Genomic DNA, 20000 nt, shown 5'->3' with positions numbered 1-20000 from the left:
ATGCTGAAACAACCTAAAAGTCAAGCCACACGTTCGGGGAAAAGTGTTTTGGCGTCGCTGAAATAATTCTGATTTATTTGACATTCAATGTTTTTTTTAAATATTTCTCTTCATATCTCTCTTGCTGTGTGTTTTTCTTTTTGAGAACATATGTTTTTATGAGTATGAGGAGAAGGAATCCTCTCCAAAGATCTTTCTCGCTCAGTCGTACTATCTTTGTGCACACAGTTCGTCGTGGCGAAAATTACCGTAACCAAATCAGGCAGAATGCTCAACCACCCATGCAAGATTATCAGCGTCCAAAAAGCAGCGCCGAATTGGTTTATTCACATTCCATTGTGAACTGTCACGCGTCGCATGCGCATAGTTGAATTGACTCAAATCTCATGAGTTGTTTTTTTTATTCACACAAATGTACTGTAGTCACAATGTCTTATATAAGGTGTTGGAAGACTTTGGGTAACGGAGAGTATGCACAAAGTCGACGAATCAGGAGTTGATAACAAACTTCAAGGAGATAAGCTGGTTCTGATCGAATGGAAACGCTGAAGCTAATGAAAATGAATTTTTTTTCTCATTGGTGAGCGTAAGCAGGAAAGGACGTCTGGGCCTAAGCTATGATGTTTACCTCCTATTTAAGGCATAATTCATTCAAGATCAAGCGTTAGTCATTGGAAGAACGGTCGCTTTTTTTTATGAATATGAGTTTAGCATTCCCCCAACTACTACAAGTAAGCACCCAGACAATTTAAAGAAGGCATCCACTTTCACAATGACAATGCCTGACCGCAACAGGCAACGAGAGATTGTCATTAATTTCCCCTCCACACTGCAGCCTTCCTATAGTAATCCACCTGCTCGATTATAGAACAGTTTTGATGAAATCAGTTGTAAAAATTGCTTACAACAATGTACAGCTGAATTGCTTCACTGATTTACGTATATGAAATATCTTTTCTTCATGTCGATAGTCTCAAAATATTACGGATCACTTGTTCAACATATTGAAGGTTACCACCATTGAATGGTACAACACTACGAAGCAGGGTGTGCGTATATATCATTATTATCTATTTTATACAGGATGATAGTTTAGATGCTGTTCCCGCTTACAATTCAATCTATGTTGTTACTATTAAAAACTGGATTTTGACCACAATCAGTATTATGCATTTGTAATGACACATCTACGAGAAAAGCTCACCAGCATCCGTCAAACATCCCAGCGATATGTCCAACATTTACTGCCAATGGAATTGTGGTCCCTTGTGCCTTGACTCACATATCAATATCTATCTGATTTCCCTGAAATGTTAACTGCAGAATTGAATTAATTGTTTCAATAATAATTCATCAATCATTTAGCGTTGTGTGTATTTAAGAAGAGTTCATTTTACTAATGTTAAGCATAGGAAGATATGCTAATTGGATTTCAGTTGTCAATAAGAATTAACTCTCTTGTGTTAAAATATAGTACGAATTATTATCAGAAAAATGGTGCTTCCTCTCTAATCATCAGTATGTAGTATTTATTTCTAAAGCAAGAATACCCAGAGGATCGTTAGAAAGTGGGACAAAATGTCTATACATGTACATATATGTATACTTATATATACACATACACGCATCTCTATAAATATTGATCAATCTGTTTCTTTATATATCTGTTTGTCTATCTATCTTCAAATTTAAAGCCACTATCCATTCTCGCGCACTCACACACCACGCGGCAGTATCCTAGGGCTATTCAATCTTCGAAAACTGAACACTAGCTTTCGGCTTTCATTTTCAATGGAATTAATCAATAAGTTAATCACTCTTCGGTCACTGTCCTGAATGCGATTTTAATTTATTATAATTTTGTGTATATCATACAAACCATGTCAGCGCATACTTTACTACCTATAGTATATACTAACACACGAGGAAATATACAAACCAATCCACGCAAACCTAAAGATAACGTTACTTTCTATCACTCTCTGTTTTTAAAAGTGAGAGATTTCAGTAAATCCAATATTCTCTCTACCATCGAGCATTTTAATCCTTTTATATTGAATCTGAACTAAGCATTTTTCTCACGTTTCCATTGCTTGTTCTGCTATTAGTACTTGCCATTGTCAGCGTATATATTTTTCCTCTTCACCCCACAATCATAACATACATATCGCGGTCTACATTGAGAATTTTCTTCATTTAGAGGACAATTTAACTTGCTCCAGGATGAGAAACATTGGTGATGCCACCACTAGCTCTCTAATCACGGCGTTCTCCACAGTTTCGTTCTGTTATATATTTCCAGTCAAATAAATTTTTGTGCAGTTGTATTGAGACTTTGAATGTCGGAATGCATGCGGGCGGTAATATAAAAATTAATATTTCACCATATAACGGCAAGTAAATACAGCACCAACATTACAACGGATAAATATTTTAAAATAGAGGTACAGATGTCTGAACTTCCTATTATGCCATCCAGTGTATAGAAGTGTAATATACCATACCGTCTAGCCAGAAAAGTTTGTAAAAAATTTCATGATGAAGAGACGGGAGATAATTGCGTCGCTGAAATCAAGGAATTTATATGCAAACTAGAATATCCATCCCAACTTACAAAACCACGTTATGCAACGTGTAAAATACGGATTAAAAAGCTTAGAGAAACTTAAGTAAGAAACAAGAGATCAGTATATCATTGCTTTTAAAGTAACTCACAATACATCTCTTCAACATATTCTAAATGTTCCCAGATCAAGCTTGTCTGACAAACATGCAATTACTAGAGTAACTGATTGAATTTGTGATCCTACATTTGTTTAATATGAAAGGGAACTAAAATATTGGAAGTAATTTTTCACAAAGGCAATGTTTGAACTAAATGACACTGATAATATATCCATGCTATGCGAATGTAAAAGCGGTTATCACATACCACTTAGTATATTAACATGAGAATCACACTTATAGTATTGGGTCATCCCATAAATTAAGGTGAGCAGAAGTTCTTTTTACTCTTTTCATTTTCTACAATACTCTTCCATCTATCTGCTAGACTTGCAAGGTCCCTCTTCCAAAATCCACTTGTCCGTGACGAAAAATATCTCTTCTAGTATTGTTCTTCTCTGGTCTACAGAATTCATGTTTTCTGTCCAAATGATTTTGTAGACCACGGAATAAATGATAATCAGATGGGGCAATGTCCGTCAATTATGATGGGCGGTGCATCGTTTCCCATTCAAACTGCTCCATCCTTTGGAATGTTATCCTCACTGTATGTGGCTGAGCATTATCCTGATGAAGAACACCTTTCGTCTTGAAACCAGAGACGGTCTTCTTTCTTCTACCGCTGATTTAAGCTGCTCATGTTGCTTGCAGTAGATCTCCTTTGTTATCGTTTGGTTTGGCTTTAATGCAGCTATATGCATGAAAATACATACATAAAACTAAATATACAAATCTGTACAAATAAATACATCTATACAACCATACATACATACATACATACATACATACATATATACATACATACATACATACACACATACATACATACATTCATACATACATACATACATACATACATACATACATACATACATACATACATACATGTATACATACATACTTACATACATCCAAACAAATAAAAATACACTGTTCTTGATTTTGAAATTCCAATGAAGAAGCCTTGGATCTAGGTTAGAAACATATTCTTTCTCTGTTGGCAAAAAAAAAACCTTGAAATAAACTAAATAATGACATACATTCATGTATCTACGTATAAAGATATCTATCAATCTATCAATCTACATATATGTTAATAAAGATATGAAGATGATGATGGTGTTGGCGGTGGTGGTGGTGATGATGATGATGATGATGATGATGATGATGATGATGATTGCCTCGAGATAATAGGATAGCCATCTCACATTCAAAGGATGGATTGACATGTGTACCCGAATGAATATAAATAACAAAATGCATGTACAGAACTTTTGTCACTCACCCCGTGACGATTGTAGGTTCCACTATAAAAAAATTGCAGCATTACTATTTTGGCTGTCTTACCCAGGTTTTTTGGAAACTGATACGAGATTCCTATATCAATGTGTGTTATAACTCACAAATCGGAACATGAGAAGTCTTACGTCCAAGTGTCAGGATGGACCTCGGAGCATTAGTAATTAAAGAGACACACACGGGGCAGAGCGCGGTGAAGAGAAAGAGATACAGAGCGACAGATAGAGGGAGGAAGAATCAGAGAAAGAAGAGGGAAATGAAAAGACGTTGTGCGAATATATCCAATCATTTACTGTAAATAAAATCAATGGCACGTAGCCTTCCACCAATTAATAAGATAGAAAATATTTATTTCATCCTTGTCCTCCTGGCCGTTCGCTAATGGACTCGTCTTGTCCCATATTTATTCTTGTTCGTATATCCACTTTTGAGTTGCATGTCTATCCATTTATTGTGTGATGTGTTCGTACTTGTTAAGTTTTAGTCCCATTTCCCAGCGAATAACTTTTCAGTACCCCTCGTGTATGTTTATGTGTGTGTCTATGTGCGTGTGTGTGTGTGTGCATGTACCATAGTAGAAGCTTATTCTATTGTACTGCTATATTTATCGCAATTCTTTAGTGTCTGTGTATGCTGCACGTTTAACACCACAATTTCTTGTGGCATGTATGGTATCTCGAAGCTGGAGGCCAATGCAAACTTTTCTCTTTCATTGCATTACAATTATAGAGAATTCCTTAGGTACCTGTACACCTGTCTATCTAGTATTCCATTTATCTGTCTGTTTATTTCTCTTCCTCCATTTCTGTGTTTTTTTTCTAGTGTTCCTAGTTTTCTAATTTGATTTCGTGAGGCAATTGTCTGGCAGCATCGATGAGGTCCTACACGTCACAAGATTGGGACTTGGATATAAGGACACAGTCTCTCCGTTGGAATCTTCATGCGGTTAGTTAAAACGCAATTTCTTTTACAAATGGTGATGTGGTTATCAAAGAAGACCCTTATAAGTTTATTGAAGGTATTACTGGCGGCATTCATTTAATTTAAAAATTCATAATAGTCATACGGGCATTTTAATTATTCGGTCATACCCGAATGTAAGAATGTTTTGTCTACATAATATGTTCAATACAGCATAAAACACATCTATTAGCATCTGAACATTGAAATCGATCCTGAGAAAGCTTTGATTAAACACTCAGTCAAGTTAATGCCACCTGCAGTTAATTTATTTCGTCACTGAATATATGTAACTTAATTTCTTGAATTTTTAAATTTTTGTAGATACATATTTTATAAATTCTCATTGATTACTGTTAATTTAATTATAATCAATAGAGCTCAATATAATGGAAAACTAATATGTGGCTTTTTTTTCCATTTCTCCTGCTAACATGCATTAAATATAAAGAATTTTTTTTACACAACCGTTAAACAGTGATGTCAGATTTGATTTTAGCTAATGTTCTTATAGCTGTATTACATCAAAAATACAACACAAAACATTGCCTAAGGCAAAACTCCAGTATGGGCACGCAAGAAATTATTTTTAATGTGGCTATTAAACAGTAATAGTTCTACGTTGCTCTCTAGAGTTTTGCAAAGGTCTGTAACCAAGGCAAGTTCTGTAATCAGCGTATAATGTATGTGCGCGAGGTTGTATACATACGTATACACACATGCGCGCGCTCATACACACAAAAACACACACATACACGCACAAACACACACATATGAAGCGAAGTGTATTTTCACGCACGAAAAAATATGAGAGGACTGAAAATGCTCGTGAATCTGAAAATACGAAGCCCTTTTTCCATTTCTCAATTTTTTTTTTTAATAGCAAATACGCAGTATGACTGACCTTTCAATCATATATATTTGTTATGACCGTCATCGAACATTTAAGCTTATATTACTGTCTATCTCTGTGAAACTCATTGAAATATCTGTGAACATTTGAACAATCCTTTCTTTACAGGTGTTTCTCTGAATTATATCTTTTTAACATTAAACTCTCCTAAATTCTTTATTTATTATTTTTACCATTGCTGAACACAAATTATAAGGTTATTTTCTCGGACGAGTCATCCTTTACCTTATTTTCGACCACTGGCCGAGTATACGATACGTGTGGAGTCAGCCAAAGAAAGCAATTGATCCAGACTCCCTTTTTCCAACTGTTAAACATGGAGGAGGTTCTGTGAGGATTTAGGAGCTATATCTTGGAAGTCTGCTGACCCAATGGTTTCTCTGCATGACAGAATTAATAGTAAGGTTTTCCCATTATTTTGTCGGGTTGATTATATATATATCATCTCCTCAGCTAACTATGATTTCCATATATTCTATTGACAAGATTCTCTTCTTACTCGCTAGACTTTACATATAATTCTTGTAATGCTATAGCAATAGAATCTACGTCCAATTACCATAATCTCTGCGTAGTCAGCAATTTTAAGTGGAAACATTTCTTTCTTTGCTGTTGATATCTTACAATAAGAAACCATGTCTACAGCTCTAGCGAAAGATTTAATTTTAATTCATTTCGTTTTTTTAAAAAACATTTTCATTCTTGTATTTGCTACGGCGTGCATTAAAGTGCATTGAATCAAAATATGCAGTCTTGATAAGCGTGACCATCATAACGCTTATTTTTGCACCTCTATATGCATATATTTTTACATATATACGTGTCGATGACCATCTGTCTCTGTCTTTCTCTCTCACACCTTCTGTGGCTGTGTTGTAAGAAGTTTGCTCCCCAACCACATTTTTCCGAAGTTCAATCCCACAGGGTGACACTTTGCACAAGAGTATTCTAACATATAATATTGTCCCGGCCTCTCGAAGTTACTTGCCTGAATTTTGTTAAAGAAAACTGAAAGAAACCAGTCGTATGTGTGTGTGTGTGTGTGTGTGTATTTGAGAACGTATATGTGTGCGTTTGTGTATTTCTGTCTGTGTTTGTCCTCACTATCACTTGATAACCGGTGCTGGTGTGTGTACGGCCATGTAAGTTAGCGATTCGGCAAAAGATACGGTAGTATTGTACCAGTCTTGAAAAATAAGCTTATTGAGGCTGATTCATTGGAATAAAAATTTCGAGCCACTGCCCCAGCATAGTGGGAGTCATATGACTAAAACACATAAATAATAAAATAGACACACACACATACACACACACACACACATACACACATACACACATACACACACACACACAGCTGATATTAGTTTGTACTGCTATGTCAGAGGCCTTGCAACTAGGATTATCCTCCACACTTCTCTTAACAATGAGAAGGGTCCTGTCAGAAGAATCTGGTGGATCCGGGCGAGGTTATGTGGATTCCTTCCTCTCTCTTTGGTGAATTGCACACTCAATCTTTTAACTGTAGAAAGCGGGATCCAACTTCAGACTGACCCACAATACAGCCTCTTTTGTCCGCTGCTGCATATATGTATAGACAGACAGATGGATAAATAGACAGACAGGCAGACAGACATATATATATATATATATATATATATATATATATATATATATATAATATATATATATATATAGATAGATAGATAGATAGATAGATAGATAGAGAGAGAGATAGATAGATAGATAGATAGATAGACAGATACACACACACACAAACATATATATCAGATCCATGTGTGAATCAGTAAGCAGTTTGTGAAATAATACCAAATCTCTATAAATTTGTACATGAAGAATGAGAGTAAATGTAAATTGGATTTTATAGACTGAGTTACTCCCTTTTCTTACTAAAGCTGTACATATGACCTGGCCATAGCATGAGCATACTTGTTCATAGACCAAGAATAAATTGAGATCGACTTGGGGCTAAATAACACAAATGGAATGTGGAGGAACGTAAATATATTCTGAAATAGCTGACACATGGTAAGCTACAGCATGTGATAAATATCTGAGCATTTGTTAATGCAACCTGTTGTTAGTGGATATAAATACGAACAATATAAAATGTAAATATATATACACACCCCATATATATATATATATATATATATATATATATAATATATATATATATATATATAATATATATATAAGCATATATATATAAGCATATATATATATATGTATACATATATATAATATATATATATATATATATAAAAGCATATATATATAAGCATATATATATATATGTATACATATATAAAGGAAAGATCTTTTCGCGAAAGTAGAATCGATTTGATGTGAAAACTTCATATTGCAGGGACTAAATCAATGACTATATTCTGTGTTTTAATAATCTTAATGGAATCTAACTATTTTACGTGTAAATTGAGGAGCTTAAAAAATGGATTTGGTAGAGAAATGAAATTGGTAGAAGAGAGAGGAAGAGGGACATACAGCGGGTGAAAGAGTGGAAGGAAATAGAGGGAAAGATGTGTGATAGAATGACGAATGAAAAGAGCAGAGAAAGACAGAAAACACAGTGGAGCAGGATGATGAAATAATCTTCGAATATTTTTATGGCTGTATCGAATATCAAAAGTGTTTAGAATTCTTGCTGGAAACCAAATGTATGTTGATTCTGCCATGAAGTGGAATGAGAAAAGAAAACCATAAACAACAATAAAAATAAATATTAACAAAAAAAAAAAAACGTTCACAATAGCAAATGGATTTTTTTCTTCGTATTTATATTTGTTGCCATGTGATTGAATTAAATCACTGAAAACATTGAAAATAACGTTTGTTGTTGGTTTTTGCCGGTTTGTTTAAAATCTTTTTTAGAACATTAAGCTACTAATGATATAGTTGTGTTTTAAATAATTTTCTATTTGTATCTTTTATCTATTTTTCTTTTTATATTTCTTTCCTATAGTACACACACTTCTTTTTAACCTTTTAGCATGTTGAATGCTTCATCAATTGTGAAAGCAACACTGTCTTTTCTAGGGCTTGCTAGATTTTATTGCCATAATGTCATTCATTCGAAGTTTTAAAAAATCCAAACATTCGTACATAAATTTCATATGTACTTCGTCATAACGCAGAACACTTAGAAGCTTTTTGGCACGGATGTTCTTTGATCAGTACACTAACGTAATAATCACAGTCATATTTCTTTTTAAATCAGCAATAAATAGTCGTTTGTAGAAGAATACTAACGAAATAAGCCAGACAAACTGACGCTGCAGCAGACAATTTCTGTACAATATAGTCTCCATTCTCTTCTTTGCGATCGAGCGTATTATAGATATACAAATATATACGTATATCTAACAACATATATATATATATATATATATATATATATATATATATATATATAGATATATATATATATTATATATATAATATATATATATTATATATATATATATATATATATATGCATGTATGTGTGTGCGTGTGTTTGTGTCTCCTTTTGCTATCTATTTGTTTATCTGTCTGTCTGTCTCTCGTTATATGTGTGAATGTGTGTGATTGTGTGCCTGTATATATATATATATATATATATATATATATATACATACATATATATTATATATATGTATATACATACATATATACATACATATATATTATATATATCTATATATATATATATATATATATATATATATATATATATATATATATATAATATATATATATATATAATTGGTTTGTAGGTTTAAGCACTGCACCACGTGTTTATACACATATAATTAGTGATAGAAATATTTATTCAGTCCATTTCTGTTATGAGGAATCTAACGTATTCCGTTGCTAGGGGCCTGACACTATCGTTTTTCAATTTTTCTCTCTATAAAACTGCACATCTAAAAGTGAAAGACTTTGGTTTGAACATCACTGATTGTGGCTGTGCTAGATCATAGTTCTGCCACTAAAAGCATGCAGATAAAGAAATGGGGATTTTTTTAATAATCACTCGATCCGCTGGAGGCAGAAAACCTATCACAATCTGCTGCATTAATTGAAATCAAAATTGATATAGTTCGAGATGCACTCTTTTGGAGAAGTTAATTAGTTGACCACATCTATAAAATCATTGTTATATGTCTTGCATTGGCTAAATATTATTATACTGAAGTTGGAAGGAATCGCAACCACAATTCTCAGGAATTTTTTAAAAGATTACATCTTAAAAAGAGAGAAACGTATGATAATGTGGTGCTATTGAGAGAAATCATGAGGGAATCCACCCTAACCATGACCACCCTTTTTGTTGCGTTTTAAATCACTATTTGAAGTCAAACGCATGTACGTCAATTATGACGATGACAGCCCCCATGATTGCAACGATGACAGCGACGAGGATGAACAACACTACAATGATGACAAAGGGGATGATGATTAGGGAAACTGCGTCCATGATGGATGTGCTATGTGCACATCAATAATTATGATGATGATGATAATATTGATGAAGCTCGTGACAACCACGACGATGATGGTGATGTGTATGATGCTGACTTGAACAAGGATGCTACTAGTGCTACCAATATCACTACTCATGTTACTGCTACTGCATCAACAACAACGACAACAACAACAAAACCAACTAGTGCCGCTTCTTGCAGGTAGACGTATAACTATACTCTGAAACGCTAGATTGCTCATCTGCAGAAGATAAAAAAAAGGTTAAGACATTGCTAATTATTTTGAGAGGAATACAAATAAAAAAATTCTAATAGATTGCTCGGCAGAACCGTTGCAAAACCTTTGTCACACGGGCGCGGCTAGTATCACCAGGAAATTAGTTCCTAGTGGAAAAGAACAAAGACCCTGATACAGTTGGGCGCATGTAGTGAGACCGATACTCTTGGATCTCTCAAGGAGTTCATACCAACTCCGAGTTTAAAGAACCCCCCAAAAAAATATTGCTTTACGCGCGTATCGGCACAGGCGAGGTTGTGTGATAAGAATCTTGCTTACTAACCACTTGTTTCTGGGTTCAGACCTACTCCGTGACACCTTGAACAACTGTCTTCCACTATTGCTTTGGGCCGACGAAAGCCTTGCGAGTGGATTTGGTAGACGAAATTTGGAAGAATCCCGTCGAATATATGTGTGTGTGTATATGCATATATATGTGTGTGTGTGAGTGAGTTTTCATGTGTGCGTTAGACCCCCACCACCGCCTGACAACCGGTCTTTGTGTGTTTACATCCACGTAACTTTGCGGTTCGGCAAAAGGAACCGATAATATAAATATCACGTTCAGCAAGAAAAGAAGAAATACTGGGGTCAATTCATTCGACTGAAGGTTCAAGGCGGTGCCCCAGCATGGCCACAGTTTAATGACTGAAACAATTAAAAGGTAACAGGTAAAACTGCTTTAGATACCTACCCCTAATTCGAAGCCAGTATCACATGCTAGGATTAAAATCGTTTTCTTCACCCAAACACCTGCTAACATGCTAATCTAATGCTTTTGGTATTTGCTTTGTTCACTTTAAATTTTTACTGACGTTATTGACTCTGGCTATATCTCTCTTCATAACAGTATTATTTGTAAGAGATTTTTTGAAATCCAATACTGCAAAGTAATTAATATTTTGTCTTTTATGTAAAATGAAATAAACTATCTCAAAGTTACCTTTTATTTGATTTCTAATTAACACGAGTAATTTCTTTTCTTCGTATAAGTGGGAACTCCTAAATTGAATTATTCCTGACTCTGCATCTCATTTTCCCAAGTTACTAACTAATAACGAAATCTTACCTTTAAAGCCATCGTATTAACTAAAAACAAAATAATGAAGATAAAATTTAAATAAAGTAAGAAAATATCTAATTTATTTCTGTTAAGAAATACTTTTTAAAAAATGTGTAAGCAAGGCAAAAAAATGCATGGTTTGGTCTTTTATTTGATTTCCTTTCCTTTAATGAAACATATTTTGAGAAAAAATGCATAATAATAATAATAATAATAATAATAATAATAATAATAATAATAATCTATAAATATGCAACTAAGCATTGTGAATTGTAATAAAAATACCATGAAAACAAAAGAAGGAGAAAACAAAATAAAGAAACAGAAAGCAAAACATCGCAAAACAATATAGGTCATATTCATAACAACTTTTTCCATGATGTATTCACTAAGACTACAACATCGCTTAAATTTAATTTCATACGACATATTTTCTTATTTAATATAATGGAACTTAAAATAATTTAGAATAGAAAATTAGATTGCAGCTTATGTACACCAACACATTCCTCCATTCACGTCCTCATTCTTCTCATTCGCCTCGTCAGTATCAGTAACTTCCCTATCCGCCCCTCCTCTTTCTCCACCTCACCAGCATCATCATCATCATCATCATCATCATCATCATCACCCCCACCATCATCATCATCACCATCATCACCATCAACCACCACCACCACCACCATCCTCTTCCTCCTCCCCCTCCTCCTCATCATCATCGCCATCACCATCATGTACGTAGTTTCTCTAATCATCACCCCCTTTGTCATCATTGTAGTGTTGTTCATCCTCGTCGCTGTCATCGTTGCAATCATGGGGGGCTGTCATCGTCATCATTGTCGTACATGCGTTTGACTCCGACCCACTTTTAATTTGAATGGAAGGGATTTCAGGAATATTTTACCCTCGTTTTGTGACAGATTGAATAAATGTGTAATTGATCTCTCAGTGGTTCGATTTCTTTTGCTGATTTTGTTTGTTTCTGTTGATGTGGAAATTTACCTCTGGATTACCTGACAGAAATGATCAAAACGTATGTAGCTATAAACGTAGGTTTCTTTTCTCATGCACATGTATTTGATAGTGTACTGTACAATGTATTCTCAGATATCATCCTGTTTCATATGTGTGGTTTAAATGAAATTTGGCTGCTAATTCTAGTTACGAAGAGAAGGTTTCCTCAGTGGATCGACCAATATTTAGAGGAGTTAACAAAATAATTGAATTCATTCAGAGCGCCAAGCAAGCAGAAATTGGGAATGTTCACCAGGAGCAAATTATCTGGAATCACCAGATGTATAACACAAACGATGCAATCAGAAACACGAGAAATTCACAAACATTGATTGATTAACGATACTGCAGGAGATGGCAGTTAATACTAACAGGGGAATCTTAACCAATCATCATAACATATTTATAATTTATGTATCGACGTTTCGTTCATGATAATCAGGCCTTTATTTCGGATCCAATGTGTCCAGTGTAACATTATCTAATGTATTCCCTTAATTTGTTGTAAAGTTGGATGTGGTTTAATGGAAATTGGGCTGCTACTTCAATTGTACATATTCTTATATCATTTTGACCCTTTGCAAAGCATAACATTATCAATAATCTATATACAGGTTGAATGACGAGCCCAGAGAAATATTGACAACTCTTGGTTTCGTCGGAAATTTACATATATAATGTGTAAATTGTAATTATTATTGCTGTTTTCATTAATATTATTATTATACACTCAACAATGATAGAAACCAAAAGGGATTGGTAATGTTGAATACTAAGCGTATTTGATTTTACATTCGGCAAATATATGTAAAAAACAAAAGAAACAAAACCACAAAAGAGTGAAATATACAGACGGAAAAAAGTTTGTATTTTGCAAAACAGAATGCCATGTACATTACTGCCATCGTCATGGTCACTACAAGTAATCGCTCTATGCGCTGGCTATAATTCATACATGGATGCTTTACAGAAATATCCATATATTGGAGGATGCACCATTTAGTGCAGTGCGCGTAGTTAAAAGACATAATTATTACTGCTGGGATACTTTTGGAAATAGGCTTGCTTTGGTGGCAATGTGCTTGGGAGTTAAATCATAGCATTGGTAACACTGTCAAGAGAAACTCTCATCGGAATGCCAGGTTGAGAATGTTGGCAAATAAATCCTTTAATGCAATAGGAATTAACACATTACAAACAAATCTCAGAATATCTAAAAGAAGTATTTACGAGCATGCAAGAAAGTATATACGTATCCGTGGAAGTTACTACAAATATTAGAAAAATCTTGTACAGATATCACCATATCATCTCTAAAAATGATTACTAGATAATATTTGACTTGAAAGTTAGATGTAAAATTATGACTGGGATAGCTTCGAGCGAAGCATCTCGTCGAACAAAATCGACCTGTGGTTAAACGATAAAATACAAAGTTGACATTTAAACTAGTGACATATATAAATACATTTACTATGTACAAAACCTACGCCATTTCCAAACAACCATACGAATTCGGTAGACACATCTAGAATTAATTTGATTCAGAACGTTCAAAGTAAAGCAAAAATTGCAAATGATGAAACAGCATAAATATTACAGGAAGACGAAGAAATAAGAAGAAAAACTGAAGACATAAAATGTACTAGAATTGAAGAAAAAGCAGAGATACCCAGAATAGCAATCACGTGGCGAAAAAACACGAAATGCTTAATAAAAAGATACAATAAGTACATCATAACTTAAATGATGAAGTAAATATAACCCGTATAAATCACATATACTCTGTAATGATATACTAGAATAATGTAAACTGCAGGAATAGATAATATAAGGTATTAAATACAGAGAGGAGTAGTAGGAACCGTGGTAAATACAGAAGAAAAATGCGGAAACAGATTAACCAAAACAGAAAGCACTTATCAATATTAACATAAATAAATAATGAATTAGTTTAGTCTAATAACAAAAATGATAGATAAATAAAAAAACCATGTGAAGGAAAACAATATGGATATAGGAGACAGAGCATTAAATGTAAGACAGAAGCAGCGAAATTAGTAAATATCTGAAGCAACTAATTGCTGTAAAAGCCCGACGGATCAGACGAATCGATTCGAACAGAGACATAAACAATTTATATAAAAATAAAACGCATTGTGGAAACAGAAATACATTCTAAGATAACTAAATCAGAAGGAAAAAGAGAAAACACATCAAGACATATCCAGTCTGCTCAAATAACCGAAATTGAGAAGCTCTTGGCTGAAATATGGGGGAAATAGAACTATCTCATAACAATTATATAGACATTGAGTTGATGGTCAATATGTAGAAAATTAAATTCCAGCAGATGAAGGTTGTGTAAGGCTGTGTATATTTCACGAATGCGTACATCGCGTTTACGAGATTGTCCCTTTGAAGTAAAAAAAATACTGAAGTTAGAACGGACACCCTACGGAAGATCAGGTGGCATTGTCGCATATTTCATAGACAGGAATTTATTACTTTCTTTCTTCGCGAAGAGTCGACTGCTTCCGAAGGTAGAAAAAGACACAAAAGCTTGTCATTTTAATTCCCACAACTTCTTGTGTGTGAGGCAAACATCCTAGACTCCTTAAGATTTACAATTTGATATTTTAAATCTTATCAATAACTTTATACGCTATTGTGTTTTTAATATATCACATTGAATCTGTAGCCATTTTGGGACAGGGTATTCTTAGTCATCTCTGCAGGACTGATAAGATAGTAATAGTTATACGCATTGTATTGAATTCACTTAATTCAAGTTAACGTTCTCTCAAAACGCGTGTGTCTGTATAATCAATATTATAAATATTCACATTATTATTGACAACTGATTAGTTAGGAGTTGTCGCGCATTCACATTTCTTTGAGCCGTAGGTTGCCAGTGTTACTGAGGAAGTGCTATTGGGAAGAAGTAAATTGATTGTTTCCCTCTTAGAATTCTGCTGAAGAAACTATATAACTTTGATCTAGTTCTTTCGAAATGGGAAGACACTTCTCAGCAGGAGTGTGCTGGGAAATACGCAGGTTTGCGTGTATCAATATCTCCTACAGTCTCCATTGCATGCAACACAATACAGATAAGAATGAGATTGATTATTTTTACGAGGCACCAATCACAATGCAAACGGTTCAAGTCCCATTTACTAAGGTTGCATCATTTCCATATGCACCGGTATTCTGTCAGTGGTCAGGGATTTTTTAACTCAACGATGGCTTTGATGGGATTCTAAGGAATCTTGGTCAACGTGGCTGATTTGTCCATAATTTTAAATTGTAGTATCTTTAGAAATTTCAGTACTCTTATTAGGCGTGTTCGTATGTTTGCTCTTTCTGCGACATGACTATTGATATTTATACTTTTTGACACAGCGTGCACTGAACGTTCATAGTCGTTGAAATTTATTCAATAGTCTATTGATGAATAAATGCAACGAGTTTTCCATAGAAACTGTAACGAGAATCAATGAGTAGACATTCGACTAATTGATTGAACGATTGAAACCTTATAGATATTACTGGCCTAGGAATGTAACTAGGGTAATATTGCCATTCTAACGTGCGTTAGGATGGCCGCTTAGAGATGTGCTGAGAGTAACGTTACTAATCACTGACCACTCGATCAGTGTCCATGTGCTTGTGATTTTGGTTTTTGTTTTTGTCCGCCAGGTGTTGTCTCATGAAGGTGAAGGACGAAGCCCAGATAGCAGTATGAATCTATGATGGACACTTCATTGCCGTTAAAATCTGTCCGAGATGTACCGACAGTTTTGCCCATTCTACTGTCCATAGTGACGGTAGTTGCATTGTATAGGCAAAAAAACAAAACAAACAAACAAACAAAAAACAAATGTTTGAAGCTTGGCAATTACGTCTTCGACGGGGCTTTGATTTAGAAGTTCGCAGTCTACTTGCACGGTAAATGGAAGGGCAGTCATTGCACTTCAATTGATTGTTTGATAGGAGAGAGAGAGAAAGAGAGAGAGAGAGTGATTTCCATACCCTGACTTAATGGGTGTACTCTCACAATAATCTTATCCAAGAGATGGAAGATAAAAGAGGGCAATTTTCAGTGGCGTCAGTTGCCTATTCAAAGGTGGTTTTTCTCCAAAACAGGGGACACATAGCAGTCTAGTATATAGAATTACAATTTTCTCTTTAATTCTTCCTTCCATCCATATACCCCCACAAAGAGATGAACTGCAGAATCGTTAGCATACTGGGCAGCATAATTAATCGAATTTTAGCCGTCTTTACGTTCTGAGTTAAAGTTGCACCTTGGTCAGTCAATGTTGCCTTTCAAAGATAGGGGTCGATAAACTGAATGGCGGTTGAGCACCGAGGGTTGAACGAGATCGACTGAAGTCCGACCCGAAATAGCACAACTTGTGTCACAGTTTGAAACCTACACTTTCCCGTATTCGCGCGTTTCGCAATGGAAGCAATATTATAGACGCTGCTTTCTATCGGTTTGATGTTTAAGGAGATTCCATGCCCACACATTTCGTTTATATGTACATACATATACATATATATATATATATATATATATATATATATATATATATATATATATATATATATATATATGTGTGTGTGTATGTGTGTGTGTGTATGTGTGTAAATGTATGTATTTATATATATATGTGTGTGTGTATATGTATGTATGTATATGTATGTATATATATATATATATATATATATTATATATATATATATATATATATATATATATATATACATACATATATATATACATATATATACATATATATGTATGTACGTATGTATGTATCTTACGAACGTTTACAAGATGAATGCAGAGTATGACTTCAAATGTTTGCGCTTCCTTGCTTTGCTTTTTGTGTATATGTGTGCGTATGGATATGTATGTGTGTGTATGTGTGTGTTTCTGTGTGTTTATATGTGTATGTATAAATTTACAATATGATATCACTGGGATAATTCACTTTAAACATATGTCAAGTGGAATTTATTTGAAAGAAGAAGAATTAAATCCAAAAATATTTAAATAATTATACATTTAATTCTTACCTCAAACGTGATTGTTCTCATTATCGCGAAAGTTCTAGTGTTGCACTTCTTCTCTTCACGAAATATGTTAAACGGGTCTTCGAGACAGACATTCATTTTACTTGTCATATGATAGGCATGTGGTATATGTTCCTCTTAATACTAATTATTTCAGATCTTTTCAAGCCAGCTTGTTATTATATTGTCTATTTAGATAAGAAGCATCTACTTCAACTACATCCTATCCTTATGAATTTTAATTACCTCACAGGCATCAGAAAAGTTTGTAAATAATAGCCTTTTAATATACATGCTTAGATGTAGCAAATTTTGAAGCCAGCAGAGTAAATGTTCTGAAGAGGTTCCAATTTTGACAGGAAGTAAAGAAAATCATATACAGTTAAAAGTAATAACTTAGAACGTAAACCTGATAATATTTGGTGATTAAAACCCAACGTGAATTACTCAGAACGTCGTTAAGCACATCTCTGAAAAATACCATTTACATAAGTAAGCACTTCAGTCATGCGTTCAACCATTGTTTCGATCTCCTATTAACACTTGTCTGACATTTTATTCTTTTTCTACAAGATCCTGTCAATTTTTTTCTCTCCCTCAAATCATGATCGTGGCCTTTATTGAAAAGTTGTCTTGTAGTTTTGACAAGATGTTCAATTAATTCTTTTCTACGCCTTGTACACATATATTTTAGCTTTTAGATATATATGCCTGTGTGTGTGTGTGTGCGTGCGTGTATGTACATAAATATATAGCCACATACACACCCATATATACACATAAATAAATGTATGCTTACTATCATACGTATGTATAAATTAATATCGGCCCATATCTCAGATCTTTCATGAGTCACTCTTTATATGTATATATGTATATTCTATCAAAGACGTGTAACAATTTCCCTATACCTGCACTCCTCACCTCACTAATTCCACCCCTTCTTTCCATTAGAGTGCACGTGTCATAAAAATAGTATATGTTATCAGATTGTCATTCATCTTTTCATGCCTGTGATTTCATTTGCCATTTGTTGTAGAAAGATCTGACAGCAGAGGAGAGAAAATAGAATATTGTATTGATAGCTACTTGATAGATGAGAACAATGTTATTTTTCAATATTATTAGATGTCTGTCGTCGGCAATATAATCTGTGATTACAGCTGGCTCTACTTTAGATTTTTCAAATTATGCGCATATTTTATACCTCCTGCAGCTATAACATTCACATTTAAGCTAATTGTGTCTTTTTGTATGTGTGTGTGTGTGTGTGTGTGTGTGTGTGTGTGTGTAGCTCTCCAGGAGTTTCAGAGTGTAACTGTGTTTATGAAAATATGTACACACATGCATACATTTATTCACACATATACACATACCTATGTATGTGTGTCTGCGGTGACTATATATATATACATATAGTCGGAAATGCATACATGCATATACAAATATAAAAAAAAAAAATATATATATATATAGAAAGATAGATAGAGAAAGAGAGAGAGACATAGAGAGAGACGAAGATAGAAAGAGAAATAAAGATGGGTGCGTGCTTGTATGAATGCATGGATGTATCATAATGTGGTTTAGTGAATGAGTAAAATCTGACTGGAAATCGCCAGACAACGTTTCATACTGATGACCTGGTTCTCATATCTCTATCTGAGGAAAATCCTAAGAAAAATGTAAGCAAAATATTGTGAAAAATTCGAAAGAATACGAGTGAATTTAGGAACTAGCATCAAATCTGTAGTTAATAATAGAGAGAGCTAGGTGTCAGATATATCTGGAGGTTAAAGACAATCAAGATGGACAGCATGTGCTATGAGAAGTTTAATTTTACGGAGACACATATATAACTACTTCTACATGTATATACACACACACCTATAATTGTATCTACTCATCACGCGAATATTATTTCATTCATTTTTCGCTTCTTGTGAATCGTAGCACGATTCACAATAAGTGAGATAACTACCCTGTTGCGTACTCACAGGTCTTCCTACGCAGTCTGAAAGAGAAGACAACATGGGTTTGACATTACTCGACGTTACTTTACATCTGTTTCAGTTGTCGGGGAATAAAATAACAAACATAATGCAACACTATACACGGAAGATTTAGGTGTGTCTCAAAAGCCAGCCTTCACAAGCAAATCCATCG

This window comes from Octopus sinensis, linkage group LG12, assembly GCF_006345805.1.
Source record: "Octopus sinensis linkage group LG12, ASM634580v1, whole genome shotgun sequence".
NCBI classification, from domain to species: Eukaryota; Metazoa; Mollusca; class Cephalopoda; order Octopoda; family Octopodidae; genus Octopus; species Octopus sinensis.
Note: the sequence above shows the minus strand (reverse complement) of the source record.